Source organism: Carcharhinus amblyrhynchos, chromosome 2 (genome assembly GCF_965287045.1).
Source record: "Carcharhinus amblyrhynchos chromosome 2, sCarAmb.v2.hapA, whole genome shotgun sequence".
In the NCBI taxonomy this organism is placed as follows: domain Eukaryota; kingdom Metazoa; phylum Chordata; class Chondrichthyes; order Carcharhiniformes; family Carcharhinidae; genus Carcharhinus; species Carcharhinus amblyrhynchos.
In genome coordinates, this window is record NC_137325.1 from 64,857,279 (window position 1) to 64,875,921 (window position 18,643).

The 18,643-nt window shown below is 42.1% G+C and overlaps 1 long non-coding RNA gene across 1 annotated transcript; it reads left to right on the top strand.

The window, feature by feature from the left end:
* The first annotated feature begins 5,480 nt into the window (after positions 1 to 5,480).
* LOC145360843 (uncharacterized) lies at positions 5,481 to 14,939 on the top strand. Its single transcript, XR_013889788.1, has 3 exons — positions 5,481 to 5,669; positions 13,481 to 13,535; positions 14,891 to 14,939. It is a non-coding gene; the product is annotated as an uncharacterized LOC145360843 (long non-coding RNA).
* Positions 14,940 to 18,643: the final 3,704 nt, after the last annotated feature.

The following is an 18,643-nucleotide window of genomic DNA, read 5'->3' on the forward strand; positions in this document are numbered from 1 at the left end:
AAGGTCCATTCAGAATGTTCATGAATATGTGAAGCTGCTTGGGCTTATTGGGATGAGCCAGGCATATCTTGGGGAATCAACTCTAAGCACAGGTTATCATTATGGATTGTGGTGCAACTACTTCATCAGTCACATATGGGCATAGATTGTACGAGGAGGCTTGTAATTGATATATTCTGTTGGCAGGTATGAACGATGACATTGAAGTTATGGTTAAGAAGTATGGGGCATTTCAGGAAAATATGCCAAATCAGCATAAGAAAATCGCTTTTACCATACCAAGTTCCTATTCATCCTTGGTCCTCACTAGCTACACCAGAATTTATTAGCCATCCTTAATTAGCCTAGAGAGAGTGATGATGAGCTGCCTTCTTGAACTGCTGCAGTTTATGGTGTCTAGGTACACCCACAGTGCTGTTAGGAAGGGAGGTCCAGAATTTTGACCCTGTAACAGTGAAGAAACGGCAATATAGCTCAAAGTCAGGATAGTCAGTAGCTTGGGGGGGAACTTTGTCTCTGCTGCCTTTATCCTTCTAGATGATAACAGTTGTGGATTTGGAAGGTGATGCCTAAGGAGTCTTGGTGAGTTCCTGCAGAGCATCTTGTAGATGGTGCACACTGTTGCCACTGGGCATTGGTGATGGAAGGCATGAATGTTTATGGAAGTGATGCCAATCAAGTAAACTGCTTTGCCCTGGATGATGTTGAATTTCTTGAGTGAAGTTGGAGCTGAACTCATCCAGGCAAGTGGGGGGTATTCTACGACATTCCTGACTTTTGCCTTGTAGATGATAGACATGCTTTGGGGAGTGGAAGCGATTTATTTGGTGCAGGATTTCTAGCCTCTGAACTGATGTTGCACCCATGGAATTTATCTGACCGGTCCAGATCAGCTTCTGGTCAATAATAACTCCAGGATGTTGATAGTGTGGGATTCAGCAATGGTAATACCATTGATTGCCAAGGGGTGATTGTTACAGTCTGTCTTGTTGGAGATGGTCATTGTCTGGCACTTGTGTGATGTAAATATTACTTGCCACTTGTCAGCCCTCGCCTGAATGTTTTCCAGGTCTTACTGTATTAGGGCATGGACTTCTTCAGTATCTGACAAATTGCAAATGATTTCTTAGTTGTCACTTACTTTATTTTTAAGTCTCCTACCATCTGTCAATTGCATCATATGTCAAGCGTAACTAACACACCCTCTTAGTGCTATTTCAGCTTATTTAGGGGGCCAAGAGAGATAATCTCAGATAACTGTCCTCAATTTACTAGTAAATTCTTCAGGGACATGTGTGGGAATAGGTCAAACTACTTCTTCTCCACACGATCCTTGATTGCTCTCAGTTCCATATCACAATTGCACCACTGGATGTTATGACGTTGTCTGAGCTCAGCTCCGGACAGATTCCTGTCACTTCAGCAGGTTACCTATGCGATGTTGATCTAATAGCATGGCTGAAAGACTGAGTTATATAATACAAGCTTTAATTCTAAATTGCAGACAGACCAAACAAGATCTATACATTGGAATGCTATGCCAAAGGGCAACACCTCTCAGCAGGGCCCAGGACACGGGTTTCTGATGATGCAACTCACCTTGGCCCAGGCTCTGTGGGGCTCGGGCTCATTGACCGAGTAGCATGCCATTCAGGATAGTCAATGTCTAAAGCAGCCAATCAGATTTGTAGAGTATTCTGATTGACAGGGTGCTTGGCCAATGATTGCTGTTGTTCTGACCAGTATCTGCACAATAACTCTTGAAAACCTCCATCCTGAATATTTACTATCTTGAACCAGTCTAATTTTATCTGCTTCAATCAGTCTCAACTCATGAGACAAGGTCTGTGACCTTCAATCACTAGAGCTGGTAATTGTGCCCTTTGGTTTCTATAGGATACTGTACCTGTAGCTGACCCTACTGTCTTCAATGTCTGCCTTAGAAAAGTAGACAAATGGCTCCTGAATCACTCAATCTCAAAGGTTGCAGACCTTTCCCAACAGAATCATATGTAATTTCTGTACCAGCAAGTTTCTTGGGAGTGCTCTACCCCACATAAAAAACAAACTTCCAACCCCAATGCTGTACTTCCCTTTGCGAGTATATACTCAGGATCAAAGTAATTCATTGTATGCAAAGTGCTTTGAAATGTTTGAGAAACATGATTGAGGCCTATATAAATGTAAGACTTTGAAATAAATGATTTGGGAATGCTTGCCTTTCATTTGGAATCTCTTCTTCCAGCCCATTCTAAGCCCTGTTTTGGAAGAGAACCAGCACAGTAAGCTGCAGCAAATGTATCTGTCTCTCTCTCTTTACACAGACCTGTTTTTCTCAATAACTCATTGGATACATACAATGGGCAGAATTGTCACAAAAAATTCTAGGTGTTGTTCCCAGTGGGAAAACGGTGAGATTCCTGCTGGGAAGGTTGATGTGATTCAGTCCACAATTCAACTAAACTTCCAAAAATTTTTTGAAACCCAGGGAGATTCTCACAGAATTTATTTTGAAGTGGGGACATAAAGACACTGACAAGACTGGCCCCTTGGAAATTGGGATACTATTTTTAAAGGGTGCCCTGATTTCCAGATAACTTTACACACCCTGCTCCTACTCACTGGCTAAGATCAGCCCCCCCCCCACTGCTCCTCCCCCCCCCCCCCCCCCCCCCCCCCTCACTGGCATCTGGTCCCCTCCCCCCATATGAGCAACAACCTGCAATGGGGTTGCCAAAGAAGCCCTACCTTCAGCCCCACCCTGTCAGCACCCCCCATTCAGCCACCCCTTCCTGGCCCTTTCCTCTCCCACTCCACTTTCAGGCCCCCATTGGCACTGCCAGGGCACTACCCAACCAATTCCCCGATGACTAAGGGCCTTCAATGACCTCAAAGTCCTATGGTGTAGAATCCTGGGAACAGTAAGAATCTGGCTTCAAACTGACACTGTGGCCAGAATTCTTCAGTCTCATACCACTGCCAGTAAGAACAGAAAATTTGGCACTTAGCCAAATCTCCATTCGCAGCCGTGGGACAGGAGAATCCCAGCCATGAGTGAGGTCGGAGAATTCTGACCAACATATTTAAATAAGGATTTAAGTATGCTGTTCTGGTTCACGCTGTCTCAAATGAGCACTTGGGATTGGGGATTCACACCCCGACTTTCCAATATTTGTCACAATTGTTTCAACATTGAAAACAAGAAGTATTGATGATGAAAACATGCCATAAAACATGTTTACAATTATTTAAAAACAGGTAACCTTTTTATTCTTAATATATGAGGCAGAGATCATTTAATATCCTTGATAAATTTCTTCACTGACTTGAGGTTCTGGCATCATTCATTTCAGTAACTGTACCAACTACCACCAGGTTGACCTTATGTATAGTTTTAGAAAGATTGCAATGAAAGACAAATTGAATACTTTTAAGGACAAGGAAGGAAGACTATAAATACATCCATTATTTCCCAAATAGGAATCTGTAAAAAGTATGTTTTGTGCTCATGAGGGTGCAAACATAATTTTTGGATGGTACATTCCTGTTTGCTAGTTGTATGGGTCATAGAATCATAGAATCCTACAATGCAGAAGGAAGCCATTCAGCCCATCAAGTTTGCACTGACTACAATCTAACCAAGGCCCTATCCCCATAGTCCTATGCATTTACCTAGCTAGTCCCCCTGACATTAAGGTGCAATTTAGCATGGCCAATCCACCTAACCCACATGTCTTTGGACTGTGGGAGGAAACTGAAGCATCTGAAGGAAATTCATGCAGACACAGGGAGAATGTGTAAACTCCATATAGACAGTGACCCAAGCTGGGAATCAAACCTGAGTCCCTGGCTGTGAGGCAGTAGTGCTAATCACTGTGCCACCATGCTGCCCAAGTTCTAACATATTGACCCAGATTTTATAGTTTAAATAAAATTGAGCTGAACTGTGCTCAGATTAATAACAGTAACTATGAATGCAACTTTCAACATCAAGAAGTGATTGTCCTGTTTCACCAGACAGCATGTGACTGAGAGACTTGACATCCAAATAACTAAAGGGCACAAAGTTGGGGTAGTTAACCATCAGCCATTCACTAAACATGCTGGTAAAGGTTAAGGTTACCATTGAAGCATAAATTAATTTTTAATGCCTTAATTATTACCAAGCAACCTATATGGTATTGAAAATTAATCTTTCCAAGTGTGGCATCTCATTCCTTCAGATTTAATTATTGGTGCAGTTTTTACAAAGTAAAATTTTTGCTTTCTGCTTCCTTTATCTCTTTCTCTTAATTCCATCATTCTTATCCAATCTTTGATTTTTATACATGATTTGGCATTTATTTAAATATAATGGGCTGAATTTTGTGTTTTAAATAATGTGGCTTTTAGAGCTAATTGTTGTTCATAATTAAATCAGACAGTAACTTCTGACATTTACACATGCACAGGTTAAGGCAGAATCAGGAAACTGCTGTCTGAATTGTCCTCTCATTCCAGAAACCTCCCTAATATCTTGTCGAGGAACTCAGTATTTCACATAATCACAGATTATAGCGCAGAAGATGGCCATTTGCCCCATCCTGTCTGCACTGGTTCTCCAAATGAGCAACATGACCTAGTGCCATTCTCTGCCTTTTCCCTGTACCCCTGCACACTGCTTCTATTCAGATAATAATCTAATGTTCTCTTGAATGCCGCAATTGAACTTGCTTCCGTTACATTTCCAGACAGTGCGTTCCAAACCTGAACCACCCATTGTGGAAACGTTTTCTCACATCTCACACATTGGCATTAAAATGTTTCTTTTTGGTTTTACTTTTTCTGTCAGCCTTTTATCTCTTTCTAAATACTGCCTTCCTCTCCCTCTTTATTTTGTTTTCTGTACACTATTTTACATTGAATTACCCCAATCTAACTTGTACTTCGTGGTTTAGACTCTGCGTGACTCGGTGTGAATTTTTTAATCAGGGGAGTTGTTTGCCCAGTGTGTTCCACCCGTGTAAAGTGCTGTTTCGACCTTTTAATTTTCTGATATTGAAGCATAAAAGTCTACCAATTCTGTGAGAAAGTGTAAGCGAGATCCTGATCTTCGGTACTGACTGCAAAGCCTAAACATTATTGTGTAAATTGACTCGTTAGCTGTCTGGAAGGCAATATTTAATACTCATAAATTCCCCAACCCCAGCCAACTACTTCTTTATTTTTAATGTCGCCTCCTACAGGTAATGTTTTGAACGCCCACCCCTGTTTTTGCTAACTGCCAGGCTGCTGTATAAATACACCCATCATTTCCCAAATAGGAAACTGTAAAACGTGTGTTTTGTGCTCATGAGGGTGCTCAGTCTAATCTGAGCTCCAGTGGACAAAATAAAGAGCGATTCTCATCACTCTCTGCTTGGTTCTTCATTGCTTTCCCCACTTGCCGCAGCTTTGACAAGTCAGGAGTTGGGCCAGAGATATCCCACGGATGAGCTTATCGACTGAACGTGCTGAATGTACAGATCGCTCCCATAACTTTTCCGTGGTGTTCCCTTTTTCCCGCATTTTGAAGGAGACCTGAGTTGCGCGGGGAGTTTCCAAAGTCCAGCAAACTTTCAGCAATGTCTCTCTGCTGCTGCTGCTGCTGTCCCCGTCGCCCTGCGGACCCCGACATCACCGAAGGAGAGGTTAGTGTGCACATCGGGGGAAACAAAAACCTTCTTTTGAATTGAATGAACAGCCGAGAGAGCAGGAAAACAAAGGGAGAAGTCAGATTTGCCTTTACATTTTTCTGGCAATTAACTTTGCAGCGACTAGCTTTCCTTGCCATCTTCGCATCACATTGTGAGAACTTTTAACTTCACATTTCACTGGTGTAAGAAAGTGGACGTTCCGTCATTAATCCTCAGAATAGATGCGAATCTCAGATTTCGATGGAAGAGTGAGAGTTTAGTATGGAGAACAGGGAAACGGCAGACACCGGGAACAAATACTTTGTGACTTGTCTTCACAGAAGAAAACACAAGTTCCCTGCCAGAAACAGATGATAGTCCAGGAGTTAAAAAGATTGAGGGAATTTGGGAAATTAATATCAACAGATATAAAGCATTGGAGAAATGGGTGGGATTAAAATCCAACAAATCCCAGGACGTGATGGTCCACATCCTAGGGTTATAAAGGAGATAACTGCAGAGATAATGGACAGCTATGGTTTTTCAAAATTCATTAGATCCAGGAATGGTCCCATCAGATTGGACTTTGGCAAATGTTGCACCGCTTTCCAAGAAAGGAGGGAGAGAGAAAACAGTGAAATACAGACCAGTTAGCCTAACATCAGTTGTTGGGAAAATGCTGGAAGCTATTATTAAGGAACTTTTAACAATGCATTTAAAAACTATTGTATAATAAGAACAAATCAACATGATTTTACAAAAGGGAAATCCCATTTGACAATTTTCTTCAGAGTTTTTTGACGATGTAATCAATAGTGTAGATGGAGGGGAATGTTCCAAAGGCATTCAACAAGGTGCTGCATAAAAGGTTAATAAACAAAATAAGGACTCATTGAGTTTGGGATAATATATTGGTATGGTTAGAGAATTTGTATAGAAATCAAAGCGTGGGCACAAACAAGGCTTTTCAGGTTGACAGGCTGTGAACAGTGGAGTGTCACAAGGATCAGTATTGGGACCTCTGCTATTTGCAATCTATATTTACGACTTAGGTGAAGAGACAAAGTGTAATGTATGTAGGCTTTAAGAACAAAGAACAATACAACACAGGAACAGGCCCTTCGGCCCAAGCCTGCGCTGCTCATGCGCCCAGCTAGACCATTCATTTGTATCCCTCTATTCCCAGTCAGTTCATGTGGCTATCTAGATACGTCTTAAACGATTCCAGCATGTCCACCTCAACCACCTTGCTTGGCAGTGCATTCCAGGCCCCCACCACCCTCTGCGTAAAAGATGTCCCCCTGACATCTATGTTGAACCTTGCCCCCCTCACCTTCAACTTGTGACCCCTTGTGTTCGTCACGTTCGACCTGGGAAAAAGCTTCCCACTGTTCACCCTATCTACGTCCTTCATAATTTTATACACCTCTATTAGGTCACCCCTCATCCCCCATCTTTCCAGGGAGAACAACCCCACTTTACCCAATCTCTCCTCATAACTAAGACCCTCCATACCAGGCAACATCCTGATAAACTTTTTCTGTACTCACTTCAAAGCCTCCACGTCCTTCTGGTAGTGTGGCGACCAGAACTGGACGCAGTATTCCAAACGTGGCCTAACCAATGTTCTATATAGCTGCAACATCATATGCCAACTTTTATACTCAATGTTCCATCCAATAAAGGCAAGGATGCCATATGCCTTCTTCAGCACCCTCTCCACCACTGCTGCCACCTTTAAGGATCTGTGGACTTGCACACCCAGGTCCCTCTGTGTGTCTATACTCCTGATGGTTCTGCCATTTATTGTATAGCTCCCCCCTACATTAGATCTACTGAAATGCATCACTTTGCGTTTATCTGGATTAAATTCCATCTGCCATTTCTCCGCTCAATTTTCCAGCCTATCTATATCCTGCTGTATTCTCTGACAATGTTCATCACTATCCACAACTCCAGCAATCTTTCTGCCATCTGCAAACTTACTGATCACACCAGCTACATCTTCTTCCAAATCATTTATATATATCACAAACAGCAGAGGTCCCAGTACAGAGCCCTGCGGAACACCACTAGTCACAGACCTCCAACTGGAAAAAGACCCCTCCACTGCTACCCTCTGTCTTCCACGCCAAGCCAGTTCTCCACCCATCTAGCTAGCTCACCTTTTATCCCGTGAGATTTAACCTTTTGCACCAGCCTGCCATGAGGGACCTTGTCAAACGCTTTATTAAATTCCATATAGACAACATCCACGGCCCTTCCCTCATGAATCATTTTTGTCACCTCCTCAAAAAACTCAACCAAATTTGTGAGGCATGACCTCTCTCATACAAAGCATTGCTGTCTATCGCTAATGAGATTATTCAGTTCTAAATGTGCATATATCCTATCTCTAAGAATCTTCTCCAACAATTTCCTTACCACAGATGTCAAGCTCACCGGCCTATAATTACCTGGGTTATCCTTGCTACCCTTCATAAATAACGGGACCACATTTGCTATCCTCCAATCCTCTGGGACCTCACCTATGTCCAGTGAAGAGACAAAGATTTCTGTTAGAGGCCCAGCAATTTCATCTTTTGTCTCCCTGAGCAGTCTAGGATAGATGCCATCAGGCCCTAGGGATTTGTCTGTCTTAATGTTTCCTAAAAAACCTAACACTTCCTCCCTTATAATTGAGATTTTTTCTAATGGGTCAACACATCCCTCTGAGACACTACCAGTCAACATATCCCTCTCCTTTGTGAATACTGATGCAAAGTACTTGTTTAGGATCTCACCTACTTCCTTGGGTTCTAAGCATAATTCCCCTCCTTTGTCCCTGAGAGGTCCGATTCTTTCCCTGACAACCCTCTTGTTCCTACCGTAGGTATAAAATGCCTTAGGATTCCCTTAATCCTGTCTGCCAAGGACATTTTGTGACTTTTTGCCCTTCTAACTCCCTGTTTGAGTTCTTTTCTACTTTCTCTGAATTCCTCCAGTGCTCCATCTGTTTTTAGCTGCCTGGACCGTATATATGCCTCTTTTTTCTTTTTGATTAGACCCACAATTTCTTTGGTTATCCACAGCTCTCGAATCCTATCTTTCTTATCCTTCCTTTTCATAGGCACATGCCTGTCCTGCAGCCCTATCAACCGCTCCTTAAAAGACTTCCACATGCCAGATGTGGATTTACCCTCAAACAGTCTCTCCCAATCAACAACCACCAAATCCTGCCTAATCTGGCTGTAGTTAGCCTTCCCCAATTCAGCACCTTACCAATAGGACAACACTCATCTTTTTCCATTACTATCCTAAAGTTTACAGAGTTGTGGTCACTATTTGCCACATGTTCCCCTACTGAAACTTTGATGACCTGACCGGGCTCATTCCCCAATACTAGGTCCAGTATAGCCCCCTCTCTAGTTGGACTATCAACATATTGTTCCAAAGAACATTCCTGTACGCATTTTATAAATTGCTCCCTGTCCAGACCTCCAGCCCTAAGTGATTTCCTGTGTATACAAGGGAAATTAAAGTGTCCTACTACAACAACCCTATTTTTTCTGCACCTGTCCAGAATCTACTTACATGTCCGTTCCTCAACTTCCCGTGGGCTGTTGGGAGGCCTGTAGTATACCCCCAGCATAGTGACTGCGCCCTTCCTGTTTCTGAGCTCCACCCACAGTGACTCGTTACATGACCCTTCTAAATTGTCCACCGTCTGTATTGGTGTAATATGCTCTCTAACCAGTATTGCTACTTTCTCTCCTCTTCTAGCCCCACCTCTGTCTCGCCTAAAACACTTATACCCTGGAATATTCAGCTGCCAGTCCTGTCCTTCTTTTAACCAAGTCTCTGTCACTGCAACCACATCCAAATTTCGCACAAGCATTAAGGCTCTAAGTTCATCTGTCTTGCCCGTTACGCTTTTTGCATTGAAGTAGATGCACTCCAGACCTCCAGGCCCACTGAGGTCATCCTCCCCGAGAATGCCCTTAGATAGCCTTGTCCTGGCCCCAAGCTCATCCCCAGCCTCTATGCTTATTGACCTATTGTTTTTATCCCCACCCCCCTGCCACATTAGTTTAAACCCACCTGAACCACACTAGCAAAACTCTCGGCCAGGATATTCGTGGCCCTCCAGTTTGGATGTAACCCGTCCTTCTTATACAGGTGCCATCCTCTCTTGAAGACTTCCCAGTGATCCATGAATTTGAAACCCTCCTTCCTGCACCAGTCCTTTAGCCACGCGTTCAGTTGTACAATCTCCCTGTTCCTAGCCTCACTAGCATGTGGCACTGGGAGTAGTCCAGAGATTGCTACCCTAGAGGATCTGCTTTTTAGCCTACTACCCAACTCCCTGAGTTGCTCTTGCAGGACCTCCCTGCTCTTTCTGCCTATGTCATTTGCACCAATGTGGACAATGACATCTCTCTGATGACCCACCCCTTTTAGGATGCTTCCTACCTGCTCAGAGACATCCAGGACCCTGGCACCAGGAAGGCAGACTATCATTCTGGAGTCTCATTTGCGCCCACAGAACCGCCTGTCCGTGCCTCTAACTATTGCATCCCCCACTACTATTGCTCTCCTTGTCCCCCGTCTTTCCTTTCTGAGCCACAGAGCCCGACTCCGTGCCAGTGACCTGGTCACCGTGACTTACCCCTGGAGGGTTATCCCCCCGACAGTTTTCAAAACGGTATACTTATTTTGGAGGGGAACGACCACAGGGCATCCGTTCACTGACTGCTCTCTCCCCTCCCCTCTCCTGTCTGTCACCCAGCCTTTACTGTTAAGGGGGACAGCCACTGGGGTACTCTCTGGTATGTGACATTTATCCTTCCTAACCGTGACCCACGTGTCTTCCTCCCGTGGCCCCGGTGTGACTACCAGCCTGTAACTTCTCTCTATTAATTCCTCATTCTCCCTGACTATTTTGCGGATGATCCCAAGAGAATTGGAAAAGTAAGCTCTGGGGAAGATACAGAGAGTCTGCAAAGAGATATCAGCAGATTAATTGAGCAGGCAACAAGATGGCAAATGGAACATAATGTAGGGAAGCATCTGGTGTCAAATTTTGTTTGAAAACCTGTGAAGAACCCATTTCAGACATTATATGAGTTATGTTGAGACAATTAATTTGTCTGCTGGTGAGCAGTTTTGGCCAAGGGGACACAATATTAAAATTTGAGCCAATCCATTCAGGAGAGATGAGGAAAACGACTTCACACAAGCCTTAAGACTAAAAAAAAGAATTTTTTTTTAAAAACTGAGAAACTGGTAAGCATGATATTCAAAGAGACTTGGGTGTGCTGCTATGAGGAACACAGAAATTTAGCATGCCAATGCAGCAAACAATTAGGAAGGCAAATGGCAAGTTGGCTTTTATTGTAAGGGAATTGCAGTACAAGAATAAAGGAGACATTCTATAGTTGTACAGTGTTTTGGTGAGATCTGGAATACTGTGTGCAGTCTTGGTCTCTACTTTGAAGGGAGGATATACTTGTATTGGAGCAGTATAGCAAATGTTCACTAAATTGATCCCTGGGATGAGGGGTTTGTCCTATGATGAGAAACTGAGCAAATTGAGCTTTGCTTCTTTGAAGTTTAGAAGAATGAGAAGCAATTCCATTAAATCTAGTGGGAGCCAAAATGTTAGATATCTGCCCATCTAAAATCACATAACAATATTCCCAATGGCAGATTAATAGTGGATAGGTCTTCCCGCTGACCAGTCGTGTGAGTTCCATTTGCACTCATATAGAGGTCATGAATGTTCATTAAAAAAGCTGCCTGCTGGCATCTGGTCAAGCCTTTTAATCTTGCACCACACTAGTGTGAAAATACATTATCTAAAACCTGATGGCGTGCACAAAATAGCCCTCAGATTGCCAGAGACTTTGAGGTGAGTACAGCAACCTTTCTTGCTACTGTGCTGCACTGCTCCTGATGCGCTGTTCATTACTCTGCCAGGGTAGTTCCTGCTTGCCAACTCCATGCCCAGCTGGTTTTCATGGACAGCACCATTTTGCTGGACCCATGGACACTCCTTTTTCACCATCTCAGGGCAGCACTGTGCCTCAGGTTGGGGAATACAGGGTCTCCTTTCCCTGGTGCCACACAGCTGTGTCTACTATAGACAGCACAGTACTGTGGGACTCATGCAGCCACTGTAGCAAATGTTTGACACAGTTGAGCCATCCCTTCTTTCTTTTTAAAATATTGTACAATTCTGACATTTCTCCAGCCCTCTGGCACTGTTCCTACGTGATGTGGAGATGCCGGCGTTGGACTGGGGTAAACATAGTGAGAGGTCTCACAATACCAGGTTAAACTCCAACAGGTTTACCTGGTAACAAATGCCACCTTTTGTTACCAAATAAACCTGTTGGTCTTTAACTTAGTGTTGTGAGACTTCTTACACCGTTCCCACAGCCAGAGAATTAGAAAATGATGGAAGGGAACACCTACTATTTCCTCTCTTGCTTCTCTTCATCCTGGCCTGCTGAATTATCTGCTTTTATAGATATTAAACCCTTCTATATTTCCTCTCTCTGGGGAAGCAATGGCCTACTGATATTATTGCTAGACTATTAATCTAGAAATTCAGCTAATGTCTTGGGGACCCCGATTCAAATCCCATCATGATAAATAGTGGAATTTTCAATAAAAAGTATCTGGAATTAAAAATATACTGATGACCATGAAACCATTGTTGATTGTCTGAAAACCCCATCTGGTTCACTAGTGTCCTTTAGGGAAGGAAATCTGCTGTCCTTACCTGGCCTGGCCTACATGTGACTCCAGGGCCACAGTAATGTGGTTGACTCTCAACTGTCCTTCAAGGGCAACTACGGATAGGCGATAAATCCTGGCCAGCCACGAATACCCATGTCCAATCAGTGAATAAAAACAAATTTCACTTTGCTTATGCCATCCAACATTTCACACTCCTCTTTTATGAAGATAGTGCTGCCATTTCTGCCCTTATGTTCAGAATAAGGCTCATCTGCCTTATTCACTAAACTCCTTGCACTGAAGTATATACACTATCACTGAACAACCATCATTGTTGTCTACCTTACACCTTTCTTTCTCTGCCTTCCATACCCATTTACTAATTTTCTCTCTTCCACTTCCAGCTCTGCACCTCTATCTCTGACTCTCTCAGGTTCCCATTTATCTGCCATTCACTCTCCCCAACAGCATTAGCAAATCTCTCCACAAGGACATTTACCCCAGCTCTGTTGAGATGCAAACTGTTCAGCTTGTACAGACCCCATTTCCCCCAGAACTGATCCAAAAGCCCCAGGAATCTGAAGCCCTCCCGCCTGCACCAGCCCTCCAATTGTGGATTTATATGCACTATTCTCTTCCAGCTGATAACATTTCTCCACATATGGTTATCCAGGTTGAGAGAAGCATCCTGAATTATCCACATGGCACCAGATGTGCGTCTGAAGGGACTTAGGAGCCTGTCATGTTGTGTTTCTATTGATCAGGCTAAAAGCGTGACATACCAAAAATAAATTCAGAATATGAATAGTTGATCTAGTTTAAATTAAAGGGTGGGTTTAACTAAAACTTTACCAGTAATTTACTTCCATCTCCCCTCCTTCTGGTATATTGTCCTCTTCATCTGCATTTGCTTTGACATCACATTCTCAAATTCCTTTGGGGTTTGTTTTATCCACTCTCTTGATGCTATGCAGCTACTTGTTTAAATCTCAATCCTCTTTCGAGGTGCCCTGTTCCAGCCAATAATCTGTTCTCTGCATGCAAATTAAGAATAAGAGATAATAAGTATATATCTGGTAAATATTTGCCTTTATTCTTTGCAGCGAGCGCCCATTATGCTTCCACAGTCTGCACGACAATTGCGACGACCAACAGAAGGTATGTTTTGTTAACAGCGCCATGCGGCTTTGGAGCCACAAGTGGCTCCTTAACTGATCATTTGCATATTTTAACATTTTCCAGTTGAACTGTATTAACATGAAAGGGACCTAAAAAGATTAAGCCAAGAAAAGCATGAGCCGTGTTTTTATTGTGGGGATGAAAAGTTGATAATTACGATGCATTTATTTCAAATATTTATTTTGATGAAAACATCATTGTGATCTAAATATACCTGTTCAAATAGTATGGTTACAACATGGTTATAGAGAATGCCTTTGCTTCGAGGAACAGATGTTGTGGTTGTGATTGTTATTGGGCGGGATTTTCCGGTGTTTTCCACCAGCGGGATATTCTGATCTCACTATTTATGATTCCTCCATGGAGGGTTATCCAGTGATGCAGGGTGTAGGTCTTGTGGAACGCTATAGACATTGTTGGGCCTGGCAGATCCCACTGGTGGCCATTTTGGATAACATGCCATGGGGAGCTGTAAGATCCTGCCATTTATTTCTAATAAAGACAAGATGATTAATTATTCTGAATGTGCTGCTCAATGTTTTTGTTTCCAAATGAGAATTGTAAGTCTACACATTTTAAATTAAAGTTTGGCTTGTTGATGAGTTTGCTAACAAAATTACAGTAAAGAAAATCTTCAAAAACAAGATAATTCAGAGTTAGTTCAATTTTATTTTTAGTTTTGTTTATAGTGATACATACATTCAATACATGGATTTATGGGAAAGTGATGGCCTTGTGATATTATTGCTAGACTATTAATCCAGAAATTCAGCTAAACCTGCATTCGAGTCCTGCCACAGAAGATGGCGGAATTGAGAACCTACTGATGACCATAAACAATTTTTGTGTAATGCACTTCAGATCCTAATGTTTGCTGTCTGAAACTGTGGTGGAGGCAGATTCAATCATGGCTTTCAAAAGGGAGTTAGGTAATTATCTAAATGGAAAGGAAGGGCAGAACTATGAGGAAAAGATGAGGGAATGGGACAACCTGAGATCCATTTAAAAAGAGCTGACATGGGCATGATAGGTTGAAAGGATCCCTTCTGTGCCATTCTATGAGTCATTCCATGTGGGATATAAATGTCACAATGTTAAATATTGGGTTAATTAGCTTTAATGATGTTAATTATTGTTTTCATTATAACAGAATAGGAGTGTTAAACTCATATTTAACTTCCATATTATGGTGGAATATTGGACAGACTATCACTGGGCCATTAGCCATTTCTGCACTTGTGACATTTTGTTTGTTTGAAAAATTGAAAACAAGAGATTTTGCTTTTGTACAGATATATATATATCTATATTGAGTAACAAAAATGATTTTACAGTTACGTCAATGAAGGATGGGAGAATTGCAGCAAAGATTGTAAACTTGGCTCATCTTGATCAGTGTTTTGCCAATATTGTGGATACATTCAATCATCAACATGGGAATTACAGAACTCTGTGTGAGTCCACAAGATTGTTAAAGGAATGTTGTCAGTGCAACACGCTGACAGATTGTTTTCGGAGACTTCAACATGAACACAGTAAGTACTTCGAAGGGAGGGAGAGGTGGACAGAGGTTTTCTGTCCGCTGCCATCAACAATCCTGGGATTTTTTAAATTGGCGGTAAGAATGAAAATTCCTTAATGTCCGCTAGAGTCAAGGATTCCGAATGTTAAGTTTATAAGTTTAAAAACTTTATGCTTCAATTGTACAGCACATCATGGAATTACAGAATCCTTACAATGCAGAAGGAGGCCGTTCAGCCCATTGATTCGGCCCATTCATACCATGCTAATCCCCCTAATCTATATATCTTAGAGCACAATGGGGCAATTTAGCATGGCCAGTCCATCTAACCTGCACATCTTTCTCATATGCAGAGACCTGCACATATATTTCTTAACAGATGCTGAAAGATTTGCTGTGTGATTTTAGCATTTTTGTGTTTATTTCAGATTTCTGGCATTTGCAATGTCTTACAATCTTTAACGAAATTATGAAATTATCTTAAATGCTTTTTCCTTGAGTCCATGGCATTTGCCAGACATGAAACTGAGTTGGCAAACTTGTCCTGGTTCCTATGATGTTTTTTGATTTTTTTTTCTGCTTAAGTTAAGGGATTTCATCAGACATGGGATAAAGCCTTTTTATCGTGCTTGAGCAGAGTTTAGAAGTGTATCTCTGTGATATGTCTTACGCATTCCATTGGGCAGTATCTGAATGATACTGGGAATCTTTACTAGGGAACTGTGTCAGGGAAAGATAACAGAGACATTATTACACATATTTCATAATTGATTAGAAAAAGTGCAATGCCAGATGACAGGCAGATAGCTAATGTAATTCCTACATTTATTAATATTATCAGAGATAAAAACACTAAGTACTAATTCATTGCCCACTTAATTCCAAGGTAGGTTTGAGCAGTTCAAAATGTTTACGGCCATATTTTTGTGTGCTGAAGTGGGTTAGCACAAAGGTGGGCAATCAAAAATAATGGCGCTGACAGGCTGCATGCTGTCTGCTGCCTATGTTTCTAACCCTGTTGACTTTCACAAGTAGTCATGATGTGGGAATGCTGGCGTTGGACTGGCGTAAACACAGTAAAAAGTCTGACAACACCAGGTTTTAGTCCAACCTATTTATTTGATAATATACTCGCAAGTTTTCGGGTTAGCCCCTTCACCTGACGAAGGGGCTAACCCGAAAGCTTGTGAGTATATTATCAAATAAATAGGTTGGACTAAAACCTGGTGTTGTCAGACTTTTTACGGACTTTCACAAGGGCAGATGGAGTGTTGAAAAGTGAAGTCCCCAATATCATTAATTGGGCACCATTATTTAATTAAGGATTTTGTTGAGCGCCTGCATCCTAGCATTCTGAGTTTTTCACAGAGGCAGATGGCTGTTGTGAGCTACGTAAAGCTGAACAGCTCCAGCCTGTTGGGAGACGGGTCGACAGTGCTGTGAAAGTTTGATATGGTGTTAAAAAATTGAAGTTTTACAAAATTTTAATCACACTGTAATTTTCCTAAACCAGGTTCCAGCTCTTCATCTACCCTCACCAATTGAAGATGCAGATACAGAATTGTTCAAAAATCCTTAAGGAAAATGTTGTACTCAACTCCACTCAAAATTGTTGAATTTAAATTGAGCTTTTAACATTAAATTGCCATTGTGTGGTATTATTTCTGCTATTTAACAAATTAATCTCTTGCACCACAAGTTATTTTGTATTACTAGAAGTAGGCTATACCTGATGAATATAGTTTCAATTTCCAAATTAGTTTTCAATTTTTCAATCAGAAGAGCTCTGAGTCTTTCTGATGTGCTGTAGTTTTGACCACTTTTAAATTTTACCTGGCTGGCTTTGTATCTCTTCTCGATTTTAATCCTGTGATTTGGGTTTGAGCTGATCTTTGTCATGTCCATACAGAATGTCAATCTCACACCTAAAAGTCAGTGCAACTGCCAGTGCAACGGCTGAGAATAATTCAATATAGATTAGTTTACTAAAGGGGTAGAATTCCTCAGGGGCTCTTCTGTTTATCCGCTGCTTGTGATCTTTTCTTGCAGTTTCTCTGGCACATTGGATGAAATTGTGGACAAGTGGAAGAAACCTCAGGAAATTTTCTTCCTAAGTTCCTAAACTCCCTTTGGCTATCAGGAAGTGTCATACATGCACTGCCTAACATAAAGAGGTTGATTGTGACTCCAAGCTGTGTTCTCATGCATTTTGTAAAGCGTTGCATGGCATTGTCTATGAAATGCGGACAGATATTTCAACCAGTTTGTTTATCTCAAACATTTTACCCAGGCATCCTTATTTACAAGATAATAAAAGGACAAGACTCGGTTCACCAGTCAACTCCATTTTATTAACAAGTTCAATAAATATTAACAGTTACTATTCCCGAATTATTTTAACCTTATTTCCTGAACATAAAATACTACCCATGATCCTGGTCAAGCCACGGATCCAATTCTCTGAGTCTGTGCTGTGTCAGGGTCTTCGGCTTCAAAGGTGATTCTTGTGTGACCTCTTCTATCGTTTCTGAGTTGCTGCTGAATCTTATCTTTAGTTTTCTTTGCTGTGGGTCATATAAAGTCTTTCCTGCTGATGGCCTCCAGGTATCTCTCCTTATCTCCTTCCTCTGTATCCTTCTGGAAGCTTCCCTGGCTTCCAACCAATGGGGTCATGGGATGGAGGCCACGGAACCTGATGAGGTTGCAAATCCCTTATTTGGAGGATGCCAGATATACTCTGGGTGACCATCATCAAGTATGCGTTTTCCACGTAGCTCCTTTCCAAAAAAGGTCATGGCGGGAACTCGAGGTGCCAGAGAGTCTGGCCAAAACTAGGGAAAACACAACTATCTACCAAATATGGTCAGGGTAGAGCCTTTCCATTTGCCACTCCTGGGGCAAGTCCTGTCTTACTCTGCATGTTCCCGACCTGTATTGTTTTTGACCTTGGCCTGTCCAGATTCCAAGTTTCTGAAGGAGCTGTTTGCTGCAGCAGTTTAATTTAGAGTGTTCAAATGTGCATTAGGCCTTTGATTCAGGCCATTGGCCATCTCACCAAAACGGTATGACAAAAACCTTAAAAATGAAGCTATATAAATAATTATAAAGGGGTTGTGGGGATGACCTAGGTCCAACTTCCCAAGTGACATTTTAGCACTATTCAGCTCACTTTAATAGTCTTGTTGTTCCATAGTGTTCACTTCAGTTTTCTGCCCAAAGGCACTGAACCACACCAAGGTGCCATGATTATTTTACAATGGGCATGGCGCTGAGGCAGACCCTGAGTCTTCCCATGGATTTAATTATTTGTTCTTGATGAAAGGTCACAACCTGAAACGCTGGGGGTGATTTTGAACCCACACTCTCCATCTGTGGGAATGGTGGCATGTGCTCAAAATTTGGAGAGCAAATTGCACTGGTGAGTTTTTGAGTTTCAATCTTACTGGTCCCTTGCCAGTGGAGTGGCATGAACCATGCCACAGGACTGTGGAAAGCTCACTTTGAATAGCATGTTATTAGTGAGCACTCTCTTGGGGACCTCCCCCCTTGCCAGATATTCAGCGGG